This window comes from Ptychodera flava, chromosome 4 (assembly GCF_041260155.1).
Source record: "Ptychodera flava strain L36383 chromosome 4, AS_Pfla_20210202, whole genome shotgun sequence".
NCBI classification, from domain to species: Eukaryota; Metazoa; Hemichordata; class Enteropneusta; family Ptychoderidae; genus Ptychodera; species Ptychodera flava.
Window position 1 is genome coordinate 45394556 of NC_091931.1, and position 11834 is coordinate 45406389.

General features: G+C 36.8%; 1 long non-coding RNA gene across 1 annotated transcript; it reads left to right on the forward strand.

Annotated features, from left to right (window-relative positions):
• Positions 1-242: 242 nt before the first annotated feature.
• On the forward strand, positions 243-10821 carry LOC139131940 (uncharacterized). The gene is made up of 4 exons (XR_011552216.1): positions 243-352; positions 1356-1594; positions 9590-9734; positions 10291-10821. It is a non-coding gene; the product is annotated as an uncharacterized lncRNA (long non-coding RNA).
• Positions 10822-11834: the final 1013 nt, after the last annotated feature.

The window sequence follows — 11834 nt, forward strand, 5'->3', positions numbered from 1 at the left end:
TTCATGGACATCAAAACAAACCATTACTGTGTATTTGTGGTCAGTCACATGGTTCTGCTCCACCAATTAAATGAGATGTCTATAGCATGGTAATACATAATGAATGAGTGTATGATTTTACTGATCTTTTGACCCACATATCCATGATTAGAAAGTTGAGTATCCATTGTACAGACGGTGAGAAATAGGACTATCTGCAAGATTCTAATTCATTGTATTTGTTGACATTTGCCTACAGCTGTTATACCTCACGTAACCTGGTCGTAAAGCCTCAGAGGTACATGTATGTGAAACTTAGAAGGAACAAGAATCAAAAGATTGATAACTGCTCTTTGACAAAATCCTTCATCAGGTAAGATTTGATTTTCAATTTCCTGCACATGTCTCGTTCGTTATCAGTTAAGCTTTTCACATGCTCGGTTTTATTTGGCGGAATTGTAATACTTTCTTCAACATCAACTCCCTCAATGCTCTCTACGTAACTTTAATACATGTAAGTATTTCAGAATATGCGTCTGTAGTGTGATCTCCTTGGCAAAAAATTCAACAGGACAAAATAGAGCAAGTGCAAATGAAATTCATGAAGTTCCTCTGTTTCAAACATAGCATCCTTACAGCTGAAATAATTATGAAGAATTCTGCAAGCGTTTTAACCTTTAGCCTCTTTATCATTGGAGATTATTTATATTTTTATACAAATATGTGAATAATATGTATGATTGTCCCAATCATGTTTCATATTAATTTTGATGTTTCTCAGTAAACTACATGTACAAGAACTCGCAGTATAAAACTCGATGTTTTTAGGTACTTGGCTCTTCAAAGATGTATGGCTACTTTAAATGAATTGTGCATTTCCAACCCTGCCATTGACAACACTTTATCTTGTCAAAGTTTCAGATGCTTGGTCAGAATGCCATGCTTAAATTTGTACATTTTTAATGGTTTCATATAGTTTGTTGTTTGTTGTTTATTGTTTATTGTACTTCATGCATTCATATTATTATGTTTATTTTATGGAGCCTGTTAATGTGACTTGTTCCTGTTGGTCTTTCTTTGAAATAAATATATAAAGATATTGCTACTTGCTTGAATACACACCTTGACCTACATTATGTACCTGTTTCCTTTAAAAAGGTCCACAATCACCAGTGATTACAATGGGTTTAGGGCAAAGTACACCAGTGATGAAAGGTTTAATTAAAATTACAGAAGTCATAAACAATCAAGTTGTCTTATCTTGCATATAAAAAGCCATGTTTTAGAATGAACTGATGTAAACTAATGTCAGCAATTTGCAGGAGATAATATTTACATTGCATGATTCAAGTTAATGTTTCTTTTCACCCAATCAGATTCAAGATCCCTTGCTGAGGCAGTGCATACTGGGCAATGACAACCAGTGAAAAGCAACATAGTGACAATACCATCCTCCATTGCAAAGCATATACACAGTGTGTGGCTATGCAGAGAGCCAACACTGAACAGAGATGATGGTGTTGTCATCAATGCAGAGCAAAAACCTGTGGAATTGAGGGAATCTTTCATCAATATATTTATTTTCCTAAGACAATGGGTCCTTGCTGTGGCACAGGTTTGTACTTACACTGTTCAGTGTTTCCACTGGGTAAATTTTCCCTTAAACCATTCTGGCTAATTGAGACCAAAATTGATTAGCCAGAACTATAGCCATCAAAATTACATGTAATTGCATTTATGATTTTTATCCAACTGACAGTTGTATATATATACTCAGGTGGGTCCTATCAGTTGCTACAGTGGCAAGATGACATTAAACTGGTCCAATAATCATTTCTATTCAAGGTAATACATTACCAGGTCCATTGGACATTTGTGATTTAAAAATTTAAGTAGGACTCATCCTGACCGACTGATAATTAGTGGCAATGAAAATAAACAACTATTTTTATGGAACAAACTGCTTTCTTAATAACATTCACAACAAATTTTATTTCCTGTGAGCCACACACTTATGTGACTTAATTTTGCACTTTTGTAAATGTATCAAGATGTATTACAAGTATTGCATCATTGACAGGGTAACTTCAGGATGTTTCCTTTGAAAGATCCATAGCTTCTGCCTCAATCATCAAGTGCTTTCAGTTCTCCAATCACAGAGTCTGATTATTAAACCAACTGTTCACTTAAAGAAGGTGTACTCCAAGCAGTAAATGCTTAATAGTTTCAAAATCAAACTGGGTGTATACATGTATTTTAAAATGTCCTGTCTGGCCACTTATATGTCTTACAGAAAAAAAAAGCTGACTCTTCTCTTATTAAAACACTAGTCATGGAAATTCAACAAACTATTCCTGGTACTCTTTCGTTTTTGTAACTACTACTACCCTGCAACTTTGCGAACAACCTGTGCAATTATCTTTTTTGCTTAATTGTACTCGAACACGACTTAGCATGTCGCAGTGTGCTGCTTGTTGTTCAGCGTGGTAAACATTCAACAGGACAACATCCTTGGCATATCTTCATGCAAATATTATGACCAATGCCTATCCACAATACAGTGTTACTCAGTACGTGCACGATTCATGGCAGGAGGTGACCCCTGCCTATCCACAAATACATGTACACAGTATGGAAGATAACCCGGCCTATCCTCAATCCAAATGCATTCACATGGTATGGAAGATGGCACAGACATATATCCACAATACACATAATATATGCAACGGAGGATGGCCTAAGCCAATACACATACATGCACACAGTATGTACATGTATGATGAATCAGCTGGCCTATATAGAATACAAATGGGAGATGACTAAGGCCTATCATTAATACAAACAGTCTGTACCTGTATCGTATTCAGGATAGGCCCAGGTCATTTTCAAAAATGTGTACCTGTATTGTATTCAGGATAGGCCTGGGTCATCTTCCATAGCAGGTACCTGTATGTGTATTCTGGATAGTCCAGAGTCACCTGCGATGCTGAGTAATTGTTTTGTGGATAGGCCTGGGTCATTGTATTTGCATAGGTTATAACATTTGCATGAAGTTTGGCTCAGGACGTCATCCAATTGACAGTTTACCACACTGTGCTCATTAATAGCTGCCTCTGAGTTTGCTGCAGTAGTGTCCTACGGTGACGTTTTTGAAACACTGGTTTCATTTTGTTCACCACCCTTGCTGTCATTGGCTGCTGTTGTCTGCTTAGTTTTTAGTCCCCACGGACACCGTCCGGGGGGACTTATAGGTTTGGTCATGTCCGTGCGTGCGTCCGTGTGTGCGTGCGTGCGTCCGTCCGTCCGTCCGTTCACGCAGATATCTCAGAGATGCAGGGAGCGATTTCATTCAAACTTGGTACAAGGATTACTTCATATGTCATACAGATGCACGTCGATTTGTTTTGTGATGCAATCCAATACAGGCGGCCATTTTATTATGATTTTTTCATGTACAGAGCCATAACTCAGACATGTTTCAACTGATTTTATTCAAAGTTGGTACAAGGACATTGACCAATGTCATAGATATGCACGTCGATTAGTTTTGTAATATGATCCAATATGGCCGCCAGGCGGCCATTTTATTACAATTTTTTCATGTACAGAGCCATAACTCAGACATGTTTCAACCGATTTTATTCAAAGTTGGTACAAGGACATTGACCAATGTCATAGATATGCATGTCAATTTGTTTTGTGATAGGATCCAATATGGCCGCCAGTCGGCCATTTTATTACAATTTTTTCATGTACAGAGCCATAACTCAGACATGTTTCAATTGATTTTATTCAAAGTTGGTAAAAGGACATTGACCAATGTCATAGATATACACATTGATGTGTTTTGTGATACGATCCAATATTACAATTTTTTCATGTACAGAGCCATAACTCAAGCATATCTCAACCGATTTTATTCAAAGTTGGTACAAGGACATTGACCAATGTCATAGATATGCAAGTCATTTTGTTTTGTGAAACAATCCAATATGGCTGCCATGCGGCCATTTTGCTACGATTTTTTCATGTACAAAGCCATAACTCAGACATGTTTCAACCAATTTTATTCAAAGTTGGTACAAGGACATTGACCTATGTCATACATATGTTTGTAGATTTGTTTTGTGATACAATCCAATATGGCCGCTAGGCAGCCATTTTATTACGATGCTTTCATGTACAGAGCCATAATACTCACACATGTAATAAGCGAATTTATTCAAAGTTGGTACAAGGAGATTGACTAATGTCATACATATGCATGTCAATTTGTTATGTGATACGATCCAATATGGCTGCCGTGCGGCCATTTTGTTACGATTTTTTCATGTACAGAACCATAATACTCAGGCATATCTCAACCGATATTATTCAAAGTTGGTACAAGGACATTAACCTATGTCATACATATGTAGGTCAATTTGTTTCATGATATGATCCAATATGACTGCATGGCAGCAATTTCATTACAATTTTTTCATGTCCTTAGCCAAAACTTGAGCACGTCTCAACTGATTTTATTCACCAATTTTATTCAAACTTTGTACAAGGACATTGACTTATGTCATGCACATGCACATTGATTTGTTTTGTGATACAATCCAATATGGCAGCCTTGTGGCCATTTTCCCGATTTTTTCATGTCTGGAACCATAACTCAGACATGTATCAAGCGAATTTATTCAAAGTTGGTACAAGGACATTGATTTATTTATATGTATGTATGTGGATTGGTTTCACGAGATGGTCCAATATGGCCACATGGTAGCAATTTTGTTATGGTTGTTTCATGTCGAGAGCCATAACTCTGGCAAGTCTCAACTGATCTTATCCAAAGTTGGTACATGAACATTGACTTATGTCATACATATACTTGTTGATTTTTTAAACAGTAAGATCAAATATCGCTGCATGGCGGTGATTTTGTTACAGTTTTCTAATGTACAGAGCCATAACTTAGACATATTTCCACCAGTATCATTCAAAGTTGGTACAAGGACATCGACCTATTTCATACATATGCTCGTCAATTTGTTTCACGTCATGTAGCAGTAACATGTCAATTATTGAAGTTTCGTAAGTAGGCTAACATGTCAAGAAATACTACATCAAATTCATGAAACTTTGTGCAGATGTTGAGCTCACATTGCTTTAACATTGAAAAAGACATTTATCAGTGTCATTTTAATTAATTTGTAATTGCATAAGTAATGGACTTTCCTAATTAGAGTGGTATAGCCACAAATTAATACAACGTCAAATTTGATGAAACTTGATACAGATGTTGATCTCATAGTTTTGTAAATACTGCATCAAACTTTATGAAATATGGTACCAGTGATAATCTGTTAAGTGTTAGGATTGTATGCAAAAATGTTTTGCAACATCCTGTTGATTAATTCCTAGTTGACTCATTTTATGAACTTTAGGATGGTGCCTACATTGGTTTTATATTTTCATCACCATGGAACTCATTCTTGGCCATTGAGCGCCATCTCTATCAAAGTATTTTATCACAAACCTAATTAATGAAGAGGACTCTATCCTCTCTGAGGACATGTAATCAATGTACCCATTAACAAGTGGGACTGTGTCATCAACGATGACTTGTGAAAATACACTGCAATCAGTGTTTCCTGACTATGTTAAAAGCATTGTTTACAAAGCACTTGTCATCATAAAATAACAAGGTCATTGCATGCAGCCATCTGAAAGCATGGCATATCACTTCATAAGTTACTGATTATAATAGTTTTCTGAGACTGCACACTAAAGCAAGGAAAGAATGACCACCCAGGGATGTTGAAAAGTCTCTCTGCCTTTTAAAGGTGGAGCCTCCCTTTAAAAGGACGCAAAGCTATAGCAGCGTTCATTGTGTTAGTGGACACCAAACAGGCAACACAAGGTTACACGCTCCAGAAAATGCCACTTTTTAGTTTTCCCCGGCCACAAGAAGGCAGACAGACTGCCAAGCGGTCAGCGTGAAGTTGCTGCCGATCGGACTCTGTGGTTATATTAAAAGTCTAACGCGACTAGAAGACAATTTTTTAGGAAATTCGAGCGTTTGTTGTGACTGTTGGCGATTTAAACTGACCGTCAATCAAACGCTTGTATAAACTCTGTTTGCAGGATTAGCAAAAGGTGATAAAAGGTTGAGATCAGTTTGTGTAATTAATGTTATAGAAATCAAACATCGTACTGGCCAAGTGTTTGACTGGGAGGAGAACTCCACTAATGCGAGAACCTGGGATTGAAAAGTGCGGCTTTAACTGCACTCTCGATCAGCCCCCTGAAAAATAGCACAGACCAGTTTGGCGAAGGATAGTTGAAAATATTTCCCAATCTGCAGACATTTCATTTGCCATTTCACGCTCTTGCGAATGGCAGCGGAAACACTGCTGTTGTCATACACATTGTAGTCCTTTTTAGCTCCCATAGCCATATGTATATATGGCAATGGAAGCTATTCTTATAGGCTAGGGAAATGTCTGTATGTATGTATGTCTGTATGTCTGTATGTCTGTATGTCTGTCCGTCAACATCAAAAACTCCAAAACCGCTGTACATTTCATCTTGATATTTGGTGTGTACATGGATGATGGGCTGTAGATGAGATTTTGTTCAAATGAAGTTGTCATTGCCAAAAATATGCAAATTAAGTGAAAAAATGTAAAAACAGTCAAAATTGAAAAACTCAATGACCACTGAGCAGATTACATGAAAAATTAGCATGTAAGTACTTTGGGCTGACATGAAATGATTGTGCACATCTTGGGTCAGTATCTTGGACTTGCTATTTTTCATGAATTTTTTTGTAATTTTCTCCCATTTTTGGTCAAAAAATCTCCTGCTCTGAAACCACAAGTCGGATTGATTTGAAACTTGGTATGGAAGTGCATAGGAGTGACCTTTCCCAAATTTGGGCAAATCGTGGTGAAATTTGCATATTTTTAGTTTACACGTCCATAGACTCCCATGTATAAGGCAGATCTCTATAGACTCCCATGTATAAGGCCACGAAAAATAAAAATTTAGTTTCTCATCGTATTCATATTGCAAAAAGGATGCAGTGACACAATTTTTAGTCCCCACGGATGAAGTCCAGTGAGCTTATAGATTGGGTCATGTCCGTCTGTTCGTCCATCCTCGAGTCCATCCGTTCACGCATATATCTCGGATATTTTGACAAAATGTCATGTGACCTTGATGACCTTTGATCTCAAATATACATATTTGTCCATAACTCAGTAACCACAAGTGCTACCACCCCTCATATATGGTATGATGGGACAGCTTATGACGCCACATATTGTACCTCATTAATTATGCACATATCTAATTTTGAGCGAGCCAATAGAGCTAGAGGTCTGATTTTTGGTATATAGGGATAACTTAGCAAAACAATTTTTTTGACAAAATGTCACGTGACCTGGGTAACCTTTGACCTCAAATATACATATTTGTCCATAACTCAGTGACCAAAGTGCTACAGCCTTCATGTATGGTATGATGGGACACCTTATGACGCCACATATTGTACCTCATTAATTATGCCCATATCTAATCTTGAGCGAGCCAATAGAGCTAGAGGTCTGATTTTTGGTATATAGGGATAACTTAGCAATACATTTTTTTGACAAAATGTCACGTGACCTCGGTGACCTTTGACCTCAAATATACATATTTGTTCATAACTCAGTAACCACAAGTGGTATGATGGGACACCTTATGACCCCACATATTGTACCTCATTAATTATGCGCATATCTAATTTTGAGCGAGCCAATAGAGCTAGAGGTCTGATTTTGGTATATAGGGTATAATAACTTAGCAAAACAATTTTTTTGACAAATGTCACGTGACCTCGGTGACCTTTGACCTCAAATATACATATTTGTCCATAACTCAGTAACCACAAGTGCTACACCCTTCATGTATGGTATGATGGGACAGCTTATGACGCCACATATTGTACCTCATTAATTATGCACATATCTAATTTTGAGCGAGCCAATAGAGCTAGAGGTCTGATTTTTGGTATATAGGGATAACTTAGCAAAACAATTTTTTTGACAAAATGTCACGTGACCTCGGTGACCTTTGACCTCAAATATACATATTTTTCCATAACTCGGTAACCACAAGTGCTACACCCTTCATGTTTGGTATGATTGGACACCTTATGACGCCACATACTGTACCTCAATAATTATGCGCATATCTCATTCTGAGCAAGCCAATAGAGCTGGATGTCTGATTTTTGGTATATAGGGATAACTATAGGAGAGAAATTTTTTGACCAAATGTCATGTGACCTCGATGACCTTTTACCTAAAATATATGTTTATGTCAATAAATAAGTAACCACAAGTGCTATGTCCTTTGTATTTAGTAGGATGGGAGACCTTATGACAACACACGCTTTACCTCATTAATTATGCACACATCTAATTCTGGGCAAGCGAATAGAGCTAGAGGTCTGATTTTTTGGCATATACCCGGTAGGGATTAATTAGCAATATAATTTTTTTTTCAAATGTCATGTGACCTCGATGACCTTTGACCTTGATTATACATATATATGCATATTTCAGTAACCACAAGTTCTATACCCTCCAATTTTGATAGGATATTAGACCTTAAGATGTCACATCTTGTACCTCATTTATAATGCGCATATGTATTTCTTGGCTGGCCAATACTGCTAGAGGTCTGATCTTTTTTCCCGATTTAGAACCAAACTTAGACATGCCTCATGTGTTTCAAATTGGGAACAACGACATAGACCTATGTGCCCATAGATCTCAACATATACACTCCAGTGATACTTCTTAATGACCACATTTTCCTGCCCCATCAAGACTAATACTCCTATTACAAGTGGGGACTATGTCATTGTAAATGACTTGTTGAGTTAATGGTTGTATCACAGTATTCGATACATCTAATTCTGTATTTTTTCCATTTTATATTCTGAATAATTACATTAAACATATTTCACTGTCTCCAGTACATTTCATTTAAGTATTTTCACTTCATGCACTTTATCCCTTTCACACATGTTCAAATATCTGACCAGAGAACAAACACTAAATAGTCCAGGATGGGAGCTACAGTGTCATTGACGCTATTTTTTTAAAATACCCTCTTGAGTAGATCAAATGTATTACACCTCTACCATACTATTTAATCAGTAACTTTGTTGTGATAATCATGGCTTACACATTTTTGGTAAAGTTATTTTCTCTTATTTAGCTGAATTTGCTAAAAAATTTTCTTGCCACTTGGCACTCTATGAATTGCCTAGTGAAATGCAGATGATATGATAAATGCACATGACTAGACATTCAATACATGTAGCTTCATTCGTAGGATCCATAAAACTGTTATGATGAAGTATATTCCAATGAGAGAATACATCTGGTATGCACACGTGATTTAGAATGTTTACATGTGTCTAATGCTTATCATCATTAGGGTTAAGGACATACAGAGTGTTTGCAATTCATTGTAGTACATCCCATCACCAAATGTATTTTAATCATTCCGTTATCATTGTTATTTAAAGAGTTATAAGTAATCACGAGTCTATGTGTTTACAATTCAGGATCAGCAGTGAATGCTGCGCAATATCAAGGATGAGAAATACCATTGACCTTGACAAAGAGCATTAAAGACAAAGTGGAGGGCTTTGGATTGGACTTGGATCATGACATTATTACGAAAGATGAATGGAAATGATCAAACAACAGGTAAATTTCCATTTTAGTCCTTGCACCACAGTATATATACACAAGTGGCTGTTGCAAAGATGTGCTGGAACTGGTATCTTGTAACTTGCACAAAGTGTTTTATGTTAGTTGTCTTTATAGCTATACACATGTCTAGCATGTTTACAATTACAAGAATACTATTTAGAATCACAGGTTCACAAAAATATTAGTGATACATTTCTGTATTTTAATTGACATTGCCAGCTGCAACTATGTAGGTACATCAGTTTTACACTAATTCATCCTGAATTATACACAACATGCATGTGACAGCAATCCTCATTCTTAAACTGTGCAGGACATTGGTTGTAGCCAATCTACATTGTATTACATATGACATGAGCAAGAAGGAAAAAGTGTGGTTTAGATGTCTAGGTTAGAGAAACATGCATATAGCGGAGAGAAAAATAAATTTATTTGTTCTTTTTACACAAGAATTCTTGGATATGTAACACACAAATAAACTAACTTTTTGTGAAGAGAAATTATTATCTTCCATGATTGGTCCATGATTTTATTATTATTACTATCTTAGGGAACAGGTGTGTATATCCATGCAGAAGAGGAAGCAGGATAAATCCAAACCGACTATAAGGCAGCATTTTACCATTCAAAGAAAGGAACCAACCACCAGGGACAGTTGTCTCAAGATGAAGACAGTGGGATTGCACCTCCATTTGGTAGAGGATTTCCTATTAGTCAGTATGGTGGAGAGACGTGCACCCTTACACTGCTCAGCACACAGATTTGTGTATGTTAGGATCAGAGGCTCCTAAACCATAGCACCTACCACAGATAAAGAGTGGGCAACTTAACAGACAAAACCCCCAATACTAAGCATCATCAGATACAGCTGGTACAGAACTGTTGAAGGTATATAATTATATACCTGGATATATAATTATATAATTATATATCCAGCTCATAGAGAGGAAAAATTCAACTTTCAGAGCACTGAGAAAAGACAATTATTATTTCATGCCTCCCCTCAGTATCATGGTGATCTCTGTAGTATAGTGACGGACCTGTAGCTAGTTGTCACTTGTGATGATTGTTTATAAACATTCCATTATACATGTAACTTCTTTTTCTGCTCGAGAGGGTGTACATGTCAATCAGGACCCAGATTTACATATACTTGTCAATAACATTGCAATGTGCACATGTATGATACACTTTGTTTCCCATGAGCTTCCAGAAGAAGAACAAAAAACTGGAGTTGATATCAAAAGAAATTGTGAAAAATTCATCAAAAAATTACAGCAACTGGAGCCCAAATTTCATGGGGAGCTGTCATTATTTACGGAGTACAGGTCGGAGAGGAGATGTTGGAGGAATTTCGTCGGAAACTCTAAATTTTGAGTACCCCCCAAACCATGATGAATTTGAGTAACCCCCCCCCCTCCCTTACATGGAAATTTTGACTGACCCCACATTTTGTTACAATTTTTTCATGTCCTTAGCCATGACTCAAACATGTATCATTTGGGGCCGTTTTTTGCCATTTTTTGTGAAAAACTTTGTTTCTCAAAAACTGCTCATCTGATAGCTTTAATATGTGGCAGACATGTTCTTACGGATGATCTTATTGTGACATTGTGTATTTTTACAGCTGTCCTTAAATGAGCTATCAAAGATTTCCACCCTCTTCATCATAAGTGTCAGAAATAGGTAGTCTATACATAACACAGCTGAGCTTTATCAGCTGCCATTTCGCTTGCTTACAAATAAAAACTTTTAATGATACCAATATGTCACAAACCATTAAAAGATAGTTTCCATGTTGTTTTGAAATGAATGTATTCATGACATTGATTATCAATTGGAAAACGCCCCCTTCAGTGACTTTGCTTTGCTTCACTCACTCGGTGACCCCCTATTTTAACCATCATGGATTAGGGTGTCCCACCTTTCCAAAATTCTTGGAAAAACACTCACTGAAACCGACAAGTACATTATTCATCAACACATTTGTCTCACACATAGTTATTCTCTGAACACCACAGCAGGACTCTGTCAGCCGCTAGGTCACTTTTTGGCATAACTCTTCTTCTCCTAAACATTACAACCAATACTGTG